Source organism: Vulpes lagopus, chromosome 19 (genome assembly GCF_018345385.1).
Source record: "Vulpes lagopus strain Blue_001 chromosome 19, ASM1834538v1, whole genome shotgun sequence".
In the NCBI taxonomy this organism is placed as follows: domain Eukaryota; kingdom Metazoa; phylum Chordata; class Mammalia; order Carnivora; family Canidae; genus Vulpes; species Vulpes lagopus.
In genome coordinates, this window is record NC_054842.1 from 28422812 (window position 1) to 28445334 (window position 22523).

Sequence of the window (22523 nt, forward strand, 5' to 3'; positions counted from 1 at the left end):
GTTCCGCGCCCTGGGCGCAGGGAAGGCGCACGGCGAACCCCCGCCTGCCGCGCCCAGTCTCCCTCCAGGGTGTGGAGCTGAGCCCCGGGGCTCCCCGCAGCGGAGGAGCGTGCGCGGCAGTCGCGGCCCCCGGAGCCCCCAGCCCCCGCTTCCGTCACCCGCCCCCCTCCCCGGGGAGCGCGCCGGGCCCGGGGCCGCCGGGGCGGGGAAGGGTCGGGCCGGGGCGGGGAGAGGCGTTTATAGAGCGGCAAGGAGGGGCGGGGGAGCTGCCGCCCGCCTGCGGGACACCGGGAGGCGAGAGGCTGCCCGCGCCGCCCCGGGTTCCTCGCCGGGTGCCCGAGGTCCCCGCGCGAGGTCCCCACCGTCCCCCGGGCTCGGCGCTGCGCTCCCGGCGGTGCGCTCAGTGCGCGCCCGGAGGAAACCCCCGCGGGGCCTGGCGAGCGCAGGGCCGAGGGCCGCGTGGAAGCCCCCCCAGGTAAGTCCTGAGCCCTTTGCAAGTGACCAGCAATTGCACGGGAGGGACGTGCCAGAGAGCGGGGAGGGGGCTGCGTGAAGGCTGCGCTGAAGGAAAGAAGTGAATTTCAGGAACTCCAAATCCCCTCCCGGTGTTTTCACCTCCTGGGGCGGTTAGCCCCTCTCCACCCCGCCTTTTGGTTTTCTGCATCCCTCTGTTGGCAAACATACAGCACACCCCGTTGTCACTCTCTGCTCCGGGCTTCCCGTTCACCCCCTGCACACTCATGTGCCTTGGAGGCTGAAGGGTGCCTCGCCCCACGCTGTCCCCAGGCTTAGCGCAGGGCTTGGCCTGTGGCAGGCACCTAGGACTAATGGAAAGGATGAATGAGGTTAACCAGCCCCGGCGGCAAGAAAAGTCACTCCCAAGTCTGTACAAACCCAGTCTGTGCTTTTGCTTCTGGACCTCACCCAAATTTATTAAAGACGGTTGGGTTTTTATTATTGCCTGAAGAGAGAGGAGAAAGCAGGAAAAAAAAAATGCCCCCATTTATGAATGCCCAGTAACATCTTGCAAGAGTGCAACCCCAGCTACCTGGCTCAGTATCAAATGTGCAAATAGTTTTGATGAAGGGAGGAGGCAGCCTGGAAGAGGGGAAAACACTGGAACAAGAAAGTGATTTCTTCAGTTTCCTTTCTTGATAAAAGACTTCTCATTTCTCTTTTCAGAGGTCTACTCTGTGGAGATGTTTAAAGGTGATCTTTGCCAGTGGGAGAAAAAGGTTTGGTAGGAGTGAGGGGTGGTGATGTTGATTAGGAATATCTGAGACGTTGCTGGAAATCATGAAGACCTGAGATATAAGACTATTAGAAGTCTTTTGTCAAGAATATCTATACTTACAGAATCAGCGGTCACATTTCTTTTTAAAGAAAGGGTCTATTTGATGAGCAGTATTTTTAGTAGGAAATTTGCAAGTATGCCATTGTGAAGTTACAGTGTAAACTTACGATTTAGGGTCCTCACGGATGAGATCACCTACATAAAAATCCTAGGAAGTCTAAATAAAGTGTTTTAAAACACATGGTCTTAAAGGGTTTTTTTCCTGATAAAAGTTGTCAATTTCCTTCCTTCCTCATTTTATTCCAAAATATTAGAAGTGCCCAGGAAAATCCGAAAGGGAAGCTTTTCTGCTACTCAGGAGTCCGTGTGATTTTTAGACCTTGTGCCCTGTGAAATCAAATTTTATGATTTACATAAAAGACTTTATGAAACATCCACTAAAGAACCATCTTCAGCTTTCTTTAAAAAAAAAAAAAAGCTTTCTAATTTTACTAAGTTGTAAAATAATTCTTTAAAAGGACTGTTGTTATACATTATATCCTTGCAGTTTCCACTCTTCCTGTTTCCTTCAAGACAGTGTGAATTACAGAAAAGTTTGAATCGTTGGAATATTTATAAATAAAAGATTTATTTATTTGCATAGACAGTGTTAAGAGCAGGTAATTAAGTCACCACATGAAGGTCACATCACTAGAATTGTGAATACAAGTTGATATGTTATTTATTCATCTATATACACTATACACTGTACCATCCTGTTAATGTAAGAATCTTAAACAAGACTGGAAAAATCTTTCTTGTCAGTAAATATTCCCATCGCTGGAATTTCTGAAAAGTATGTGATTGCTACCTATACCATCCATAAATAAATAAAAGTAGTCCAGACCAATGAGGATTTTTTTTTGTGACCAAAAACTGGTCACTTCCATAGTCCCAAGAAATAAGTATGAAGAATAAGTATAAAGATTCAATTTTCTGTACTTCCACTTTTATGAGCTTCGTGAACATAAGACTAACTTTTCCAGGGTGATCAAATGTTGGCCAGTGTTTTTTTGTTGTTGTTGTTGTTGTTTGTTTTCCTTCCCATCCTGACCTTTTTGTTGTTTTCCTTGTTATTTAAAGTAGGAAGTGGTTTAGCTTTGCTCTGAAACAGGCCTAGGTTCGAGTTACAGACTAGCTGGGACAGCCTGATTAACCTTCCTGAGGCTTCTTGCACCTGTCACACGGAGTGATGATCCCTACCTACCTCACAGGGATGTGGGAGGAAAAAAGAAGATCCTTATATAACGCCAGACGTGAGTCCTCAATAAATGAAGGCGGCGATGATGGTGATAGTTACACTTACGGTTCAGGACAATTAAAAGTGGTCCCAGTTTAAAAAAAAAAAAAAGTGGTCCCAGTTAAAGTTGAGTCCAATTTTATTCCATGTTTTGACTTCACTGATATATCTTGTTTCCATCGAGTATAACACATGATGAACAGAAATGCCTTAGTCGCTAAACATTGTAATCTCCCTTTTCCCCTGGAAGCCTTTCAGTTTGCAGAGATCATTTAAGGAAAAGACCTGTCCTTCAGGCATGCCGCTGCCTATCCTGACTTCATTATGTATTTCTTTGTATCTTATGCTTTACAATTTCGGGAAACTTTTTCTGGAGCAAACTGTTCCTGCAGGTAGAAGGCTGGGAGAAGCACAGTCGGTGTTTTAGTTTCTCTGGATAATGATTGTGTGATAAGAAAAGTATCTTGCTGCTTTTAGCAGGAAGGTATGACATTTTCAAAATTTTAAAATAAAGACCCCAGATCAATTTGCAGTTCTTCAAGGGAGTGGAGGCTTAAAAAGGCATAGAGGATCATTTACAAAAAACAGCAGCTAGTTGAAGGCCAAAATTTTTAAGGAAGAAAGAATAGAGAGACTTGGTCTCACTTCTTGTCTTGAGTCCTCACCCTCCTTCCAAACTTGCTTTTTCTTGGGGTGACCCCAACTCCCTGGCAGGGGAATTTGGAAGGGATTACATCAATATAAATGGATACTGTTTGGCTAACATAAGCCATGTGCAGAAGAAAAGAGCTTTTGTGTCTTTCAGATCCCTAATGCTTCCACACTACCTGGCAGTAGTATGTACTCAATAAATATGTGATAAATGAATGGCCTAAAATTTCAACAGTCTGGCTGAAGTATGCTTCTCATGTAAATCTGGAGCAGCTGCACTTAGAAAATCCACTACTGTGTGAAACCTCAGGCAAGATGAAGGAGGCAGTGTGACCTCTGCTTGTGTCTCAGCTTCTGACCTTGGTTTTGCTGAAGCAAAAAACAGCTGACTATAAATCTTACCTTTATGAGTCATCTTCATTGACTGAGATAAACCTAAAAAGTAATACTTTTTATGGTTCCAAATAACAAGTCCAAGGAGATTTACTGGTTTAATTTTGCTATGAATAGAAAGTTTTCCCCCAAATGCTTAAGCAGTGGAGAAGAGGGAAGAAAGATACAGCATATAAACTAACTTGGTATAATGAATGGAAGCCTCAACCTTCCCCTCAAGTCACAAAGGCATGATAAATATACACTTAACCGTTCTTCAACCATTTACCATTAAGGGCTGGGTCTTGATTTGACTCTAAAATGTTTTTGTAATGCTCTAAGTACTGTATCCTAGACTTTAGAGGGGAAAGATATTGCCAGAGTTAGTTGGCAAAGGCTTTCGTGTTGGCTTGAAAAGCCATAAGCTAATCACTTATTGAGTTCTTTAAAAACAAGTTGATTAATGTTTGGCAAGAAATTCTGACTAAAAGACTCCATTATATGAGTCCAAATACAATAGAACTTTGAAGATCATGAGCAAGTCATAGTCACATTTGGCCATTACAGTTTGGTGGAACATAATCCCACAGTGTGTCAAATGGCCCACATGACATCTTTGGGTACCCTACCTCATGGTAGCCAGCATGTGTAGTTAACTCTGTAATCACTTGTCTGGGATGGCTAGAATAACTGTTGTACTAAGAAGATGATGTTACACATTGTAGCAGATTTCCCTCACAGCTTTTCTCTCCTGGCTAGCAGAAGACATCAGAGCCCTCCCCACATTCCCTCTGCTTTCACTGTGTTGGTCACACTGTAAGCTTCTTCCTTCAAACATCTGTGAAGGCCTGAGGGCCTTCTCTGGCCTTGGGAGCATGACTGACTCATGTGGAGTAGGCTAGAAGGGCTTAGGAGTTAACATTCCTCAGAGCAACCCCTCAGCCAATAACACATGAAAGTTGGTGAGTATTCCAGCTTTCTCACACCTTGGGAGAGGCAACTCTTGAGGTCTGATCAACATTCTTCCGGAGGTGCCCAAAGGAATGAGCTCCAGCTGCCCAGAATGGCAACCAACCTGTCCACTAACAGTGGCTTCTACATTGGCTTCCGTCCCTCCACTGTCTCACTCCCTGCTACAGAGATCACTTCCTAAATAAAGTAATTGAAAAAATTCTAGTCCAGGATCTGCTTTTGGGAAAACCCAACCTATCATAAGTTTGTTAGCTATTTCAGTAAATGCAGTGTTTTACATATAAGTATACTGTAGATTCCACTCTAGCCAAAAATTGAACCAAGAATGGAATTCTTGCTTTCTACACTAAAGAACAGAATTTTGTCCCTAGCCAGTGCTTTCTGACTTGTGTCTGGGCCAGTTAGTTTCTTGGCCATGACTCAATCCTGAATTCCCATCAGCCCTTTGAGGACCATGTTGTGGGAACATGGAGGGAGATATTAGTAAGTGCTCAGGTGACCCCCTCATTAGAGAAAGACCATATTCTGTTGGTTATGAGAAGCAGCTCAAACACATGCTCTGAAAGATGGAACTTGCCTTTCTGTCTTTCTGTATTTTGATCTCTCCCTCAGGTTTGGTCGCTATTTGCCTACTGTGTTAGTCAGAGATCTTCGGAGAAACAGGACCAGTAGTTAGATATACAGAAATGTATGAGGAGATTTATTATAGGAACTATCCCACATGATTATGGAATCTGAGAAGTCCTGGAATCTGCCATTTGCAAACCAGAGAACCAGGAGTGCCCATGGTATAATTCAGTCCAAGTCTGAAGTCCTGAGAGCTGGGAGTGCCAGTGCCTGAGGGCACTGGATAAATGGATGTTCCAATTCAAGCAAAAAGAGCAAACTTGCCCTCCCTCTGCCTTTTTGTTCTATTCAGGCTGTCAATGGATTGGATGATGCTCACTTGCTTTGGTGAAGGTGACCTTCTGTACTCATTCTATCAATTCAAATACTTAACTCTTCTGGAAACACCTCACAGGTACACCTAAAAATAATGCTTTATCATCACTTAACTCAGTCAAGTTGACACATTAATTTACCCTACCAGGTACTTCCTAACCCATCCCCCAGACCTCTCTTCAGAACTCCAGACCCAGATATCTCACTGCCCCGAAGGTACTTGAACATCTTCCACTACAAACCCAACAAGTGCCAAATGGCATTTACTGTCTTCCCCACACACCTTCCCCTCTTCCTACATATGGCACAACCCAATGGTCCCACCACAAGACTCTGGAGTAGTCTTCAAGCCCTGTGCTCTCAGCCCTCATCAACAATCCCGTCTTACCGGTCTCCAAGTCCTAACAACTTAATTTCCTAATAATCCCCCTGTCATCTGTACTCCTAGTTCCCAAACTGCATCCTTTCTTTCACCCAGACAACAACTGCCTTCTAGTTTACCCCCCTGCCTCTAATCTTGTTCCTCATCTAGGATTCTCCATATTTCAGCCGTAGTGAACTTCCAAGAACCTGTATGTTCTTCTGCTTACTCCAGTGCCTTTAGATATAATCCAAACTCCTTACCCTGGTTGAGAATCCTCCCACCATCCAACTTTATCTACCTCTCCTGCCTCCTGCCTTTCTGTTTCTTTGCCAACACTCCCAATCCTACAGTTCTTTAAAAAAAAAAAAAAAAAATCTTGCTCTCTCCTACCTCCCACTCCTGGCATTTGGAACTCCTTCTAGAATTCCTAGAATTCCTAGAACAGTGTTCTCTAGACTGAATCTGGTTAACTCCTTTTCTCCCTTTAAGGTTCCACTAATATGTCCATTCCTGAGAAAAGTGTTATTGGACCTTCTGTACTAGGTAAGGTACCCTACTCTGGGTCCCCACAGTACCCTAGACTTCCAGTCATATTGCTCTTCCATTAAACTGTGATTATTTCATCTTCCATGTTCAGTAGGCTATCTTCAGGGCTAACCACTTAGTAGTTCTATCTGTTGTATGAATAAATGAGCTGAGATTAGGTTTCTTACTAGCTAATGACCATGGGCAAGTCACATAAGCTCTCTGAACTTTACTTTCCTGTTTATTTAAAGTAAAAACCATATCCAAGCACAGGATAAATGGGAAAACTTGATGAGATTGTGGATTTTTCGGTCTTGGCATAGTTGGCACTCGGGAAATAATAGTTCCTTTGGATTCAGGAAGATAGGTACTATGCTGGACTTGACCCACATTCCACTTGGATGTGGAAGGCCACATTCCAGGAGGTATAAGCTAAAAGGGCACTTTGCTATAAGGGCTTTAGGTGGAGCCCAGAGGGAAGAGGTGTCATTTAGCTAAAAGCATCTTGCTTGTCAGATGTCCTTTCAAAGCATGCATGGAGTGTGTTTTTGGAAATGAAATTGATATAATAACATATAATGGCGTCTAATTCCTTCACTTTATGTCTTCCAAACAATCCTTCTTGAGCTTCAACATCTGCATTCCCTGGATTAAGGCCATGAATCCAGCTTCCAAATGGAGGAGCTTTTTCCAAGAATGGTGCCTTAAAAAACTATTCCCAACTGCAATTCCTCCTTGATTTCCCCTTTTTCCATGATTACTGTCATCATCCTGAAAAAGCGCCAGTAAACACCTAATCGTTGGCCCTCCAGGGACCTGTCAAGAAAATGTTCACAAACCCCAATTCACATTTATAAGCAATTGAGCTGGGTAGAGGCAAGTACTAAACAAATTAAGGACTTGCACTGGTCAATGATTAAGGCAAAGAATTTTTTAGACTTTATTAGTGGGGAGTGAGTCAAATACATAAGTGGGTTGGATATTAAAGCAATAGCACCTCAGGGAGCTATCTCTACAATTTAAAGACTTTTAGGTATTATTTGGTAAATTACTAGTTTGGCACATTTAGTTAAATCTATGGCAATCCACTTCTAAAGCTCACCAAACAGGGGTGCTCTGTCCCTCTTTGACACACACAATTTATAATCCCCCTTTGTTTCTAGATACCCCAACAATTGGGGCACACGTAGTCCTTTGTAATTAACAGACATTGTACTAAGAATGAGAGGTAAATTGATAGTTGATAGTATTGTCTGTTAGAGACTTACCTTCTAAATCCATAAATTTATATCTCTAGATACAAAATATTTTAGGTAGGTGTCTATTTTCTCCCAAAAGCTTGAAGGTTTTCATTTTTCTGTTCATTTGTGTTAATTGTCAGTGCCCTATCAGTTCTTTCAATTTCTTCATGGACAAAATCTCAATTAGGCATAGATGTTCCATTGTCATCTCAGTCAGCAACAGTAAAAATTATTGAGTTGGGTAGTGCATTGGACACTGAAAGAGAGGTTGCAATTTCATACATTGCATATCTGCTAAACTCTCCACTGAGAAAAGAGATGTGTAGCCTGCATTTGAAGCTGTAGCTATGTCACTGGCTTTAGCAAGTAAGCAAGAGGTGGCCGGGCTAGAATCAGCCTAGGTAGATGGAGATGGTTGACTCCAGGTTTCTCCACACACAGGATCTTTGAATACTCCAATCAAAGGGGTTATGTCAACTACTTCAGCACTTATTAAGCACTTTATCATCACACTTGATCCTCACAACAATTCAGCGAGGAAAATACCATCATCATCCCCCTTCCGTAGATGAGGGTCTGAGGTTTCAAGATGCATCAATTGCTGACCAGGGGAGGATTTGAATTCAGGATGTGGTAACCCAGGCCTTGACACTCCTACTTGCCTATTTGGCAAGGTAAGCTAAAAAATGTGTGCTTCAAAAGCCTAGAAACTTCCAATACTGATGCTCAACTTAGATCCCTGCATGGTTAGAATAATAGTTCAGAAGTTATAGTTTCATTGGGAAGTGGAAATTTTGACTCTATTGTTTTAGGGGAGGGAAGAAAGGGAGAGTGCTAAACTCAGCATGAACATAAAATCCCAAAGAGATGATGTTTGAGTAGCTACAGAACTCAGTAGCTTGAATCTCTGCCATTGAAATTGACTTTGGTTTGTATTTTCAGAAGTCCATTCTCATTTTGCTGATTGATTTTTCATAAAGTCCTAGAAATTTCAGAGCAAAAATGGGTCTTTAAATCATTTCAAGTATTTTTTTTTTTTTTGTAAACAACGTGTTTGGTTCCTCCCCTACCCTTTCCCACAAGTAAAATCCTTTAATAATTTCACACTGATCTTGGGATAAACATAGAAATCATTGATAGATCCAGCAAAGCCATGTGTTGCCACTTCTTTTCCAGCCTCCTCAAGTGTCATGCTTTGCTCTGTGCCCTGTTCATACTGGCATACTGGACTTCCTTTAGTTCCTTGACCACTCTCTGTTCTTCCTACCACAGGACCTTTACACAAGGTTTCCTCCCTTCTGGAATACCACATCCCTCTTAGGCAGATCAATTCTTACCATTCCTCTAGATACTAGCTTAAACAAAAGTCCCTTGAGGAAGCCTTTCCTGAGTTACTAATTCTCCCTATTATATGTCATCACAGTATATAATAATTCAACAAATCTATTAAGTACCTTTTCATGTATAAGCCTTATTTTAGGTGTTGGAAAACAAAATGGACAAGCTCCCTTTCAGGGAGGATATAAACAATGAAGAGGTCCACAAATAACTCTCAGGTGGTATTAAATGCCAGGAAAAAAAACAGAGTTACTTAAGGGGTCAGTGATTAACTCGAAGTTGTTTTTAATGGGGGTGGTCATGAAGCCTGTCTAAGGAGGTAACATTTGGGCAGAGACCTGAGTGAACACAGGAGTAAAGTGAAGCTTCCTGGGGGGAAGGAAAGGACATTTCCAAGCAGAAACAACTTCGGCATGTTCAAGAAAAGCAAGGATATCAGTGTGACTGGAGTAGAGGGAACAAGAAGCACAATGAAGAGGATGTGATTGGAGAGTGTAGGTCATTGCCAATTTCATGGAAAGCCCATGGACCACAAACATGTGGTATTGGAGTTTAATCTAAGCCTGATGGAAAGTCACTGGAAATTTTGAACAAGGGAATATTGACTTCATGTATGGTCTTCGCTGTGCGAAGAATACATTAAGAAAGGCAAGATCAAAGCACGGAGCTCTGTTACTATAGGAATCTGGGCAAGAAGCAAAGGAGGTATGGGTATGGTGGGAGGTGGTAAGAAGTGGTTAGATGTGGAATATATTTCAAAGGTGCTGTTGAGCAGACTTACTGACAGTTTGGCTATGGAGTCTTAGAAAAATCTCTTCTTTATAGCATATAACATAGTTGTAATTTTACACTTGATATAATTCTGTCAGTAATAACTTGGTCTCTCAATGGACTATAAGATCTATGAAGATAAAGGCCATGCCTGGTTTTACTTTTCATTGCCTACCTGCTGCCTAACACAATGCCTATAAATAAATGAATGGATAGATAGGTATATGAAAACCACCTTACAGATGAGGTCTCTGAGAGGTTAAGTTAAAGGACTAGCCTAAGGTTTCTCAGCTTGGACTAGAAACCGTGTCTCCACACTCCTCATTTAGGCTATTTTCCTTCTTGCAGCGGAGCCCCTTCCAAACAGCGTGCTCTTTTATTTGGGGGGAGGGATTACCACAATGTAGTTCTTTTTTTTTTTTAATTTTATTTATTTATTCATGAGAAACACTGAGAGAGAGGCAGAGACATAGGCAGAGGGAGAAGTAGGCTCCCTGTGGGGAGCCTGATGTGGGACTTGATCCCAGGACCCCTGGGGGTCACACCCTGAGCCAAAGGCAGATGCTCAACACTGAGCCACCCACGTGTGCCACCAAAATGTACTTATAATATCCATAATGGGTGATTCGTCTCTTTAGGCAGGCACCCACCAGTGGCAGCAGACATTGTTCTAATCAGCTTGGAGGCTCTTTGGGGGCAACCTGAATGTGTAACATTTCTTCTTTCCTCCTTCGGGCTGGTTTACTTCTCCAGGTACACCATAGATCTTATCCCACCATTAGAGAGTGTTGTGCCTAGGGCCTGAAGTTGGTCACTCTAAACCATCTGACTTGTGCTCTGTTTTGAAAGACACTACAGCTTTAGACAAGAGCAGCTGGTGTGCATAATCTCCATATAAAAAGTTAGCCATTCAAAATGTTCACTCCCCAAGGGCATTTTGAAGGAAAAAAAAATCAGTTGAGGCAAGCTGTGATTAATAGGGAAAAAAAGAATAGAAGGCAATTAAGAGTTTCCTCGGTTCTCTTGGAAGGGAAAAGCTGCCTGAAATGTAACTTTCTCAAGCAATGATCACATCCTTGGACCGCTGCCTTTCTAATTAAATTCCCGATACATATATATGGATATTTCATTTAATGAACAGCTGGTAAAATTGGATCCTTGGTCTGCAGAGGTTTACCAAAGTACTTGAGTGTTTCTGTGTGATTGAATACTAATATTTAACCCTGGAATACAAAAAGAGGAAATTAAATCCGCTAGCTGCTCATCATCCAGACCTTCTAGATTGCCCCCTCGCTGGTCTGCATAGTAATCAGTTCTGTTCTTGCCCATCAAGCTACTTCCAACATTACCTTTCCTCTTTTCATTATTCCCTTTTGGAGGCAGCATTCAGTGTGCTTTGTACCTTTTAGAGCTCTTTTGTCCTGGAGCCAGGCTTCTGACTAGAACCCCCCCTGAGGCTTCTAGTCTAGTGAAGGGCCAAATGAATGTTTAGTCACAGATTTGAGGTGACATGCTAGGAAGAAAAACAAAAAGATGACAGGAGAGAAATATCACAAATGAAATCTAATTTATGAGGACAGGAGAGGACCTCCCTGAGGATGTAGTATTGCAATGAAGTCCTGGAGGATAAGGACTGAGCAGGAGCAAAGGGTACAGAGCAAAAAGTGGCTGGAGAGAGTGGCAGCAGTCAGGTGGGCAGGCAGGGGCAGGGCTTCTCAAACTTTGCTGTGCACGCAAACCGCCTGGGGATCTTGTTCTGCTGCAGACTAATTCACTAAGGCTGGGATTCACCGTTTCCAGTCAGCTCCCAGCCATGCTGAAGACTCTAAGCCCAGAACCACACCTTGCGTAGCAACAGGACAAGGATTGGCAAAGTTTTTCTGTAGAGAGATAGAGAAGACACGTTTTAGACTTTGTGGGTCACACTGTCTCTGCTGCAACTATTCTACTGTGCCTTTGTGATGTAAAAGCAGCCATAGACAACATGTAAATGTATGGGTGTGATTGTGTTCCAGTAAAACTAGCAAAACACAGTCACATTTGGCTCGAAGATGGTAGTTTGCCAACACCTGTCGTAGATAAAGTGGTTGTCAGTTTTCAACCTTGACTGTACATTAGAATCAACTGGGTTTCAAAAAATCTCCACGAGGCCCCTATTCTGGATCAATAAAAATCAGGATCCCTGGGGATGGAGCAGAGGTATGGGTAAAGTTGAAAAGCTGCTCAGGTGTTCCTAAGGTGCAGCCTGGGCTGAGAGCCACTGTAGGCCTGAATCTTATTTGGTAGTCTGTATTCTCTTAGCCCTGGGAGGTAGCTAAGGTAAAAATAACTCACCTTTCTTTAATTCTGAGACACAACCAGTTGCCCAAAAGCTTTCAAGGAAGGGGAAATATAGCAAGAAATGCACAAATCTATAGTAACACATATTCTGATTTTATGAATGTTAAAATGGGGGGAAGGTCATTGAATCCAAGAAATATGGTATCTTCATCCCTATTATTCAGATAAAGAAAATAAAGCACATGGGATAATGTGCCAAGGCGATGTAGGCAAAAATCCCGTGACTTAACTTGCTAAACTGCCTTTGGCTCTGTATATATGAGAGCCCTTCCTTCCAGTCTGGGCCTCTGTAGGGGCATGCTAGTCCCCCCACCGCTTTGGACACATTTCACTTCCCCCTTAGAGTCTCCTAAATCTTGCTTCTATGGTGGCCTAGGTCTCAGTTTAGCCATGTGCCTCTTCTGGGATGTCCTCCCTGACCCCACCTCCAGAGGAGGGCCCCCTGCTGGGAGCACCTCCCGCCCATCATAGGATGCTTCATCAAAGCCTGGGCTCTTTCTGTCGACACAGCCTGAGAGAAGTCATGATGGCAGGAACCATGATCATCGTTTCATCTCTGTTAGTTCATGTGATAACTGTGATTTATAATAAAGTTATATTTTGGTCTTCATCTATAGTTTCTGGCTCACAGCTCCCCAGATCCTTGGATTTTCTTGAGCAATGAGTGACAGGAGCATCTTTTTTATAATATTGGGTCTCTTGTCCTCAGTACCTGAGCTGTAAAGGTGAAATTGGTGTCATTACCCAATAAGTCCCTTTCCACCACAATGGGGTTTGTGTTAATGAGTTGACTTTCTAAAAAAAAAAAAAAAAAAGTTGACTTTCTGAAAGCACCGAAGAGGGGCGTTACCAGGGAAACCAAACAGGAACAGGAAGAGAGGTTGGACCTTTTAGTTCCACCCCCTGATTTCTGGAAGGGGAGAGGCCTGGAGGTTAAACCAATCAGCAATGGCCAATGACTTAATCCACAAGGTTACTGAATTCACGGAGAAGTCGGGGGAATGGCATGCTCACAGAGGGCATTGAAGTTCGCCTTTTCCCCATGCTTTGCCCCGTGCTTGTCATCCATCTGGCTGTTTCTAAGTTCTGTCTTGTCACAACAAGCTGATAATCCAGTAAGTAAAATGTTTCTCTGAGTTCTGTGAGCCATGCTAGCAAATTAATTGATCCCAAAGAGAAGGTCATGGGAACCTCTGATTTATAGCCAGCCAGTCAGAAGCACAGGTAACAATTTGGGCTTGCCATTGGCATCTGAAGTAAGGGGCGGTGAGGGGGAGTTTTGTGGGACTGAGCCTGTAACCTATGGGATCCAATACGATCTCCCAGTGGAGATCTCAGAGTTGAGTTGTAGGACACCCAGCTGATATTAAAGAACGTTTGGAGGTGTGGAGCGCACCCCCCAACATATTGGAATTGGTGACCAGAACTGCTACACAGGGCCTCAGGAATATTTGTGGAATGTGTGCACTTTGGCCCAGTACTGCTGTCCTTATCTAAAGCAGAGTGTAGCATAGGACTGGCAGGTGATTGTTTCCAAAGTAGGTCTCTAGGAATGTCACATTAGTGCCACCTGGGAGATTGTTAGAAATGCAAATCTGTGGGCCCATCCCAGACTAACTGATTCAGTCTCAGGGAATGGAACCCTACAATTTGTTTCAATTAGCCCTTCTGGCAATTCTGGGTGAGAACTGCAGGTTAGAATATGGGCCCTCAAGCCAAATTGCCTGGCTTCAAATCCTGGCTCTACTGCTTAAAAATTGTTTGGCTCTGGGAAATTTACATTGCCATTCTCCATGTTCTCCTCTATAAAATGGAGACAATAAAAATAGCAGCCACCTTAATTGGATTAACAGCTGTTAGCACCACACCTACTCACAGGAACTGCCCAAAATGTGCTAGCTGTTAATAGTATTAGCTGTGCAAATACGGGAACATTCATTAACTTCTCTGAACTTCATCTTATTTTTTCCTTTTTTTTTTTTTTGGTGTATATGTGGGTTTTCTTTTTAAGATTTTGAGACCGAGAGACACAGAGGCAGAGATATAGAGGGAGAAGTAGACTCCTCGCAGAGAGCCCTGTGCGGGGACTTGATCCCCAGACCTGGGATCACGCCCTGAGCCAAAGGCAGACGCTCAACTGCTGGGCTACCCAGGTATCCCTGTATATATGTTTTTTTAATGGAAGTTTAGCTGATATACAATGTCACATTAGTTTCAGGGGTACAGTATAATGATCCCACAACTCTATATGTTATGCTGTGCTCACCACTAATGTAGCTACCATTGTCACCATACAACACTATTATAGTATCAGTGACTATATTTCCTATGCTGTACCTTTTATTCTCATGACTCACTCATTTTATAATTGGAAGCCTGTGTCTCCCTCTCCTCTTCACCCATTTTGCCCATCCCTTCCTCCCCTCCCCTCTGTTTATCATACTATAGGTTTGTTCTATGGATCTGTTTCTGCTTTTTGTTTCTTTTTTAGAATCCACATATAAGTGAAATCACACGATATTTATCTTTTATTTATTTCACCTAGCATAATGCCCTCTAGGTCCATCCATGTTGTCACAAATGGCAAGATTTCATTCTTTTTTATGACTGAGTGGTAGTCCATTGTGTGTATACCACATCTTCTTTATCCATTTATCTATGTATAGAAACTTGGGCTGCTTCCATATCTTGGCTATTGTAAATAATGCTGCAGTACAGGGGCACATATATCTTTTCAAATTAGTGTTTTTGTATTCTTTAGGTAGATAGTAGTAGAATTGCTGGGTTATATGGCACTTCTATTTTTAATTTTTGAGGAATCTCCATAGTATTTTCCTCACTGGCTGCACCAGTTTGCATTCCCACCATTAGTGCACGAGAGTTCCTTTTCCTTTGCATCCTTAACAGTTGTTTCTTGTCTTTTTGAGCCTAGCCATTTTGACAGGTGCAAGGTGATATCCCATTGCAGGTTTGATTTGCATTTCTCTGATGAGTAATATTGAGTGTCTTTTCATGTGTCTCTTGGCCATTGGTAGCTTTTTTTGTGCTTCCTTTATCTTTAAAACAAGGATAAAATCTTTGCCTCATAGGATTTTGAAAGTTAAATGTGTATGATGATTAATTATATGTGTCAATTTGGTAAGACTCTAGTGCCCAGATATTTGGTCAAACACCGATCAAGATGTTACTGTGAAGAGGTTTTAAAGAAGTGACTAACCTCTAAATGGGTGGACTTTGGGTAAAGAAGCTTACCCTCCCTAATTTTAGTAGCCTCAGCTGAATCATTGAAGACTTTACAAGGGAATACTGAGACTCCCAACTCTCCAGGGAACTATCTTCCCACTCAAAACTGCAGCACATAAGCTCTGGCCAGAATTTTCAGCTTACCCTCAAGACTTCAGACTTGCCAGTCCCCACCTCACATGAGTTAAGTCCTTCTCTCTTCATAGAAGGCTACACATATATACACTATATATATATAACCAATAGGGTTATATAATATAGATAGATAGATATGGATCAATATAGGTGTGTAATTATATATATAGAAATATATTGGTTATATAGAAATATAACCAATAGGGTGTAATTATATATATAATAGGGTATAATTCTATAATATTATATAATTACATATATATTATACCCTATATATTTTATATTCTCTGATGAGTAATATTGAGTGTCTTTTCATGTGTCTCTTGGCCATTGGTAGCTTTTTTTTGTGCTTCCTTTATCTTTAAAACAAGGATAAAATCTTTGCCTCATAGGATTTTGAAAGTTAAATGTGTATGATGATTAATTATATGTGTCAATTTGGTAAGACTCTAGTGCCCAGATATTTGGTCAAACACCGATCAAGATGTTACTGTGAAGAGGTTTTAAAGAAGTGACTAACCTCTAAATGGGTGGACTTTGGGTAAAGAAGCTTACCCTCCCTAATTTTAGTAGCCTCAGCTGAATCAGTTGAAGACTTTACAAGGGAATACTGAGACTCCCAACTCTCCAGGGAACTATCTTCCCACTCAAAACTGCAGCACTATATATAATTATATATAATTATACCCTATTGGTTATATTTCTCTTGAAAGCCCTAATACAATGTGGTAAATATGTGTAGGTCAGGATTTCTTAACCTGTGTAGTTTTCCAGCTACTGACATTTGGTTAAGATAATTCTTTGTTGTGGAGGACTGTCCTGTGTGTTATAGGATGTTTAGCAGCACCCCTGGCCTCTACCCACTAGATGCCTGTAGTATTGTCCTCTCGCCCAGCAGTAAAAATAAAAAAACTTTTTAGACATTGCCAAATGTCCCCTGAGGACAAAATCTCCATGTGAGAACCACTGGTGTAAATACCTGAAAATGCAGGAGCCATTTCTTTCTAGTTCACTCTCATTAAACCAGCACTACAGTGCTGCTCTGTGGCCCACACATTTCCCCCTTCCCCATAAAAACAAGTTTATCACTTTACACAAAATCTAGCTCAAACCCGCTGCCACCAAAGGTGGCCCTCACAATCCTCCTTCCTTGCCTGTCTTTCCCTTGTGCCCATTTCACTTAGTCACACTATTTTCCAATGGTCTTTTCACAGCTTTACATATGTGTAGTATGTTTGCCCACTTACACTGGACCTCCTTAAAGCAAGAAGCAGCCCTCTGAGGAGTAGATAATTTTGAATCCAAATCCTGCTGTTTGCCAGTTAGTGACCTTGGGATAATCCCTCGATCTTCCTAAGTTTCAGTATTAATATCTATAAAATGGGAATAGTTGGGTCTACTTCATATAGTGGTTATTAAGTCTAAGCACTTTTTGGACTATAAAAATAAAGGCTTTCCTTCCCCCCAAAAGCAAAACCATGGCTTTTGTAATTTTTTTTTTGTAAGAGAATAACCAGTACAGGGGGGTTTAGAATGAAATATGACCTTGGAAAATGTTAAATGAACAAACAAGTACATGAATTTGCATACCATATTTTGCATTTTGTTTTAATTTATTTTCTTTTTCTGACAGCTTTTAAAGTAATGCAGGCAGGGTCCTTTATGTGTCCTTCAGTGATTAATATAGAAATTACTTAATGGGGCAATTGCCAAGGCAATGCAATTTGCCTAGTTATTGGCCTCAAGTTCCTGAAAATTATGGCATTCATCAATAACTCTACTACCCCTATTGTCAACATCTTTATTTCCTTGAGGAGCACTCATGCTTGAGATCAAGTACCTGTCCTTTAGAACTGGCTGAAGCAGTCCTCTTCCAGAAAAATCCTCTCTGTACCCCTATTCCCCCTTCCCTCTCAAGGCATCAAAATGCTGCTTTTCTGATTCTCTGCAGTCCTCTGGACTTGCTTCACTGGCATAATAGCACAGGTCTGCTTCCCTTCCTCCCCAATCTGACCGAGTTCATGATTTTAGTCTGTTTTTAGTGGATTTGTATTCCTAAGGACCAATGCACTGTTGGGCCAAAGCTTGTGGCTGTACTCAGGAGTATGAAGATGATCAGTAAAGCTTGTGGCTGTACTCAGGAGTATGAAGATGATCAGTAGAGCCATAATACTACATGTCCGTCTTCAGGATGTCTCCACTTCCATGACATGTGAACATCTCAAACTCAGCATTTGAAAAAACTAAGCCTGGACCTTCCTCTCTGTACCAGTTATCTAATTTTGCAAAACGAACCATTCCAAAACATAGTGGTCTAAAAAATAATTTGTCTCATGGTTGTGTGGGTTGGTTGGTCTCTCCCAGTAGTTCTTGCTCAAGGTCTCTGTCAGATGATGGCTGGGGCTGGAGTTATTAAGAAAGCTTTTTCAATCACATGTCTGGTACCTGCACTTAATGGCTAGATCATATGAAGTCTAGTGAAGCATCTTTCTCTTCCTCTCGCCCCCACATAGCTCCTTCATGGGGCCAGCTTGGGCTTCATAATAAGGCGATCCCAGAATAGTGATATTCTTACCTGGTGATTGCTGCTTCTCATGCTCCAAGAATTCCATGAGCTTGGATGGAAGCTGCACGGCTTCTTATGACATAGTATTAAACGTTTCAGGACCTTGCTTGTGCCACATCCTATTGACCAAGTAAGTCACAAGGCAACCTGGCCCAAATATTTTGGTTACACTTTATCTTAAAACATTCAAGTTTATTTTTTTTTCCACAGTCAATATTATGATGAAGATGGGGGAAGGTATATAAGGGGAAATTATTTTCAATAGGATGCTAACTAAAAGTATAAGGGCATCTGATATTTAAACAAACATCTAAGCAAAGTAAGGAAGCAGAAAACTCAAATATTCTACTTTGAGGTAGAACAGCAAGTCCTGTTCAAGGAAAAGCCAGATGAGTGAAGCCAGAGTAGGGTGAAGGAGGGGAAGATAAGGAGATGAGGTTAGTGGATTAGTAGGATCCAGAACATGTAGGGCCTGGATAGACGAGGTAAGGAATTTTGAATAGATGTGTGATATCATCTCCTTTTTAAATTTAAAACATTCTAGAATAATTGGTAGTTGGGAGAGTAGAAGCAGGAAGTCCAATTAGGAAACTTTCACCAAAATCCAGGTGAGACAATGACGTCTTAGATTAGGATGGAAGTCAATGTGTTGAGAAATGGCTGGATCTGAGATCTAGGTCTTCAAACCAACAGTGTTTGCTTAGGGGTATGAAAATGAGGAATTCATGGTAACTCCTACGTTTCTAGCCCGGGCAACTTTATAATAATAGTATATTTTTTACTGAGATGGCGGTTATAGTCAACAATTAACTGTTAAATTATGCATGTTATTTATTTAGTGTATTTGTTACAGCTCAAAATTAGATTTAGGTCTGTGTCCCTTAGTGTAGGCAAACAGTTGGGGATACTATATTCACATTTGATTGATTCCACTTCTATTAATAGCTGTGTGACTTTTAGCAAGTCACTTTATCCTCTGACTCAATCTCATCTATGAAATGAGTAGTATTTATTGATGCTTACTGTGTGGTTGAGAGGATCAAGTCTAGCCCTTAGAATAATGGCTGGTACACAATAAGTACCCGGTAAGTATTTGCTTTTCTTATTCTTTCTGAAAACACTCCCCTGCCCCCTCACCCCTGTTATAGTCCATCAAACCAGGGATGTTATGAGTTACTCTTTACTTTGTTTGCTCAATGCGAGTCAGAATATTTTCCAAAGATATCTAATATTTTTCAAAGCTGATAGAGAAAATCCATGCCAAGTTTAGAATGCTGCTCTGTATCTGAATCTCTTCAATTACTTTGTGCTTTTCTAAGCCTGAAACTTAAGAGGTCAACAATTAGTAGATATTTGTCAAATATCTACTTTGGGCTTAACTGCCAGGATATAGAAGGGGGCCGTTTAGATCTAATTTCTATTTCCTGCCATCCTAAGCCATGTATGCTTTTGATTTGGCTAAAATGAATAAATATTTTATCAATGACCCAAAATATTTCATTACCTCCCTGGCCCTTCTGGGTATTACTGGACAATTTCAGGATAGCTGATGTCATTGTTGGCTTTTATGAATTGTGTCAGTATGGCTGCCTTTTTGTAGCTTCAGCCAAATAAGGAAAAAAGGCAACTTGGAGGTGAGAAACCTCTATTTAGACTTAACAGGATTGGCTGTAAAGAGCAGAAATTCATAGCGGTCGATATTCATTCAGAAAGAAAACAATTCGAAGAAATCATTTCCAATAAAAAATAATTACAAACCTAGATTATCTGATGCATTCTAACACATTAGATAAAATTCCTTCATCCTCAGAAAACTAGATACATGGATGTAAGGCTTTGCCTCAAGAAAAGCAGTATAATGTAATGGAAAAAGTCCTAACCTCAGAGCCCTGAGGCTGGTGTGGCTTGGAGAAATGTACAGTTTTGCTAAGCCTCAGATGTTTCTTTTGTGAAATAATAATTCCCACCTACCTCATGAGTGGTGCAGGATTCAGAGATGATGGTCATGAAGAGGTATAGAAAAGCATGACATGTTATACAAAAGCTAAGGCTGGGAAATTGGTCAGGGAAAGGCTTGAGGGAACAGTTCCTTTCCAGGGTATTCCTTAGCCAGATATTTTCTAGATGGCTTTACTCACAAGTAGTCCCATTGTAAAGATGGCAATAACTATAAAAATTACAGCTATCATTTATTTAATATCTACGGCAGCTATGCCAGCTCCTTTACATGTATCATCAGTTTGTGTAACCCCTACAACAATCCCTTGAAGTGGATGCAGTTACTAAACCCATTTTGTAGATGAGAAATAGGTTCAGAGGGATTATATTACTTGCCTGGTCGCTCAGTTAGTGGGCCACACAAGCAGGATTTAATCGGGTAGTCTGATGCCAGAACCTGTGCGTTTGGCCACGAGGCTACACAGCCTACAACTGGATCATAGTGTAATTGCAGGGTGACCTCAGAGTCATTATTGGTGGACTGATTCTCCTTGTGCCTCAGGAATTTTCCTATGCCCTGATCGCAAATTCTTTCCTGCTCCTACTATTTTGTGCTATCCTACCTTTACAAGTGTTGGGAGCTTGTAGCAAAGAAACCCAATAATGTATACTGGAAAACACAATAGTAATTTACATTATCAGTGACTTAACAGAAGTAGGTGTATAAGCACATTCATGGAGCAGCCCGTTTCCTCACAGTTATCAGGTCCCCAGGCCGAGAGTGGCTCTGCCATCATCAACATTTGTTATTTGAGGTTGTCTCCATTGCAGCCAACTGGAAGGAAAGAGGAGATGGGAGAGTCCCTGTGGGAGGCATAAGACTGGGCTGGGAAGTGGGTGACGTCATTTCTGTTCCTGTTCCCCTGGCCAGAATGGCCATCATTTAGCCATCGCACGTGGGTCTGGGACAGGCCGTCCCCAGCTTGCAGACATGGCACAGTGACAACTCTGCAATGCAGAAGGGGCAGCATAAATATTGGTGAACAGCTAGAGATGTCTGCTACTGGAATCATAATTATGTTAGGTGATTTATCATTGGTGAAATTTTATTTGAGTTCCTTTTATTGGGTCCTGTGGGATGCTGGGAGAGTCCTGAACTTGAGTAAAGTTTTTTTGGTCAAAATATATTTTTGCTTCCCTGTTTGCCATTCCACTAATACAGGACTTATCACAGATAACAATCACAGGGGGACAGATTTATCCCTTTAACTGTTCCATATCCGCCCTCAACATGTCACTAGGTTGTTTTCTTAATAACCTGATACTTTTTCTTTACTCTAGCTGTATTTAACCAAAATTTTTTAAACTTTTCTACAGATTTACTGGATCTCAGGTACAAAATTGAATTAATCCTAATCCTTTAGTTCGTTGTTGGCTTTCATCCATAGGTCCTTGTAAGACTTTCTATTTATTTGCTTATTTACTGGTAATATAATAAGCCTATGAAACTCTACCCATATGAAAACTGGAATATTAACAGTAACATATCTATGATGTTTACTCCCAATCCCATTGCCCTGCCTCCTACATCCTATGCAACCTCTATCTTGCATCTTGTGTTTATTATTTCTTTTCTTTTTTTAAAAAAAAAATCAACTTTTTTTTTTTAGAGCAGCTTAGGTTCACAGGAAAATTGAGCAGAAGGTATAGAGATTTCCTATATACCCCTGGGCCCTACATATACATAGCCTCTACCATTATCAACACCCCCATCCGGTGGTACATTTGTTACAATTGATGAATCTACACTGATACACCATCACTAACCAAAGTTTATATTACGGTTCATTCTTGGTTTTGTATATTCTAATGGGTTCAGACAAATTTATAATGACCTGTATCCACCATTATAGTATCATATAGAGTAGAAATCCTCTGTGCTATGTCTATTCACCCCACCTTCTCTCCTAACTCCTGGCAACCACTGATCTTTTTATGGTCTCCGTAGCTTTGCCTTTTTCAGGATGTTATATAGTTGGAATCATACAGTATGTAGCCTTTAAGATATTGATTTCATTTACCAAGTAATATGTACTTAAGCCTTATCTATGTCTTTCATGGCTTAGTGGCATATTTCTTTTTAGCTCTGAATGTTTCCATTGTCTGGCTGCCCAGTTTATTTACCCATTCACCTGCTAAAGGATATCTTGGTTGCTTCCAGGTTTTGAGAATTATGAATAAAGCTGCCATTAAGATCCACGTGCACGTTTTTGGGTGGACAGAAGTTTTTAACTCCTTTGGGTAAATACCATGGAGTACAAGTGCTAGGCCACTTGGTAAGGGTATGTTTAGTTTTGCCAGAAGCCACCAAACTGTCTTCTAAAGTAGCTATGCCATTTTGCATTCCCACTAGGAGTTAAAGAGTTTCTGCTGCTCTGCTTCTTGCCAGCATTTGGTGATGTCTGTGTTTTGGGTTTTGGCCATTCTGATAGGTGTGCAGTGGTATCTAGTTGCTTTCATTTGCAATTCCCTGATGACATGTGATGTGGAGC

The 22523-nt window shown here is 41.5% G+C and overlaps 1 protein-coding gene across 1 annotated transcript in view; it reads left to right on the forward strand.

The window, feature by feature from the left end:
- The first annotated feature begins 322 nt into the window (after positions 1-322).
- The window catches only part of COL6A6 (collagen type VI alpha 6 chain), a 138472-nt gene continuing 116271 nt past the window's right edge, over positions 323-22523 (forward strand). Inside the window, exon 1 of the mRNA XM_041734086.1 lies at positions 323-475. The gene's annotated coding sequence lies outside the window, so the exon portion shown is untranslated. The remainder of the gene's footprint in view (positions 476-22523) is intronic.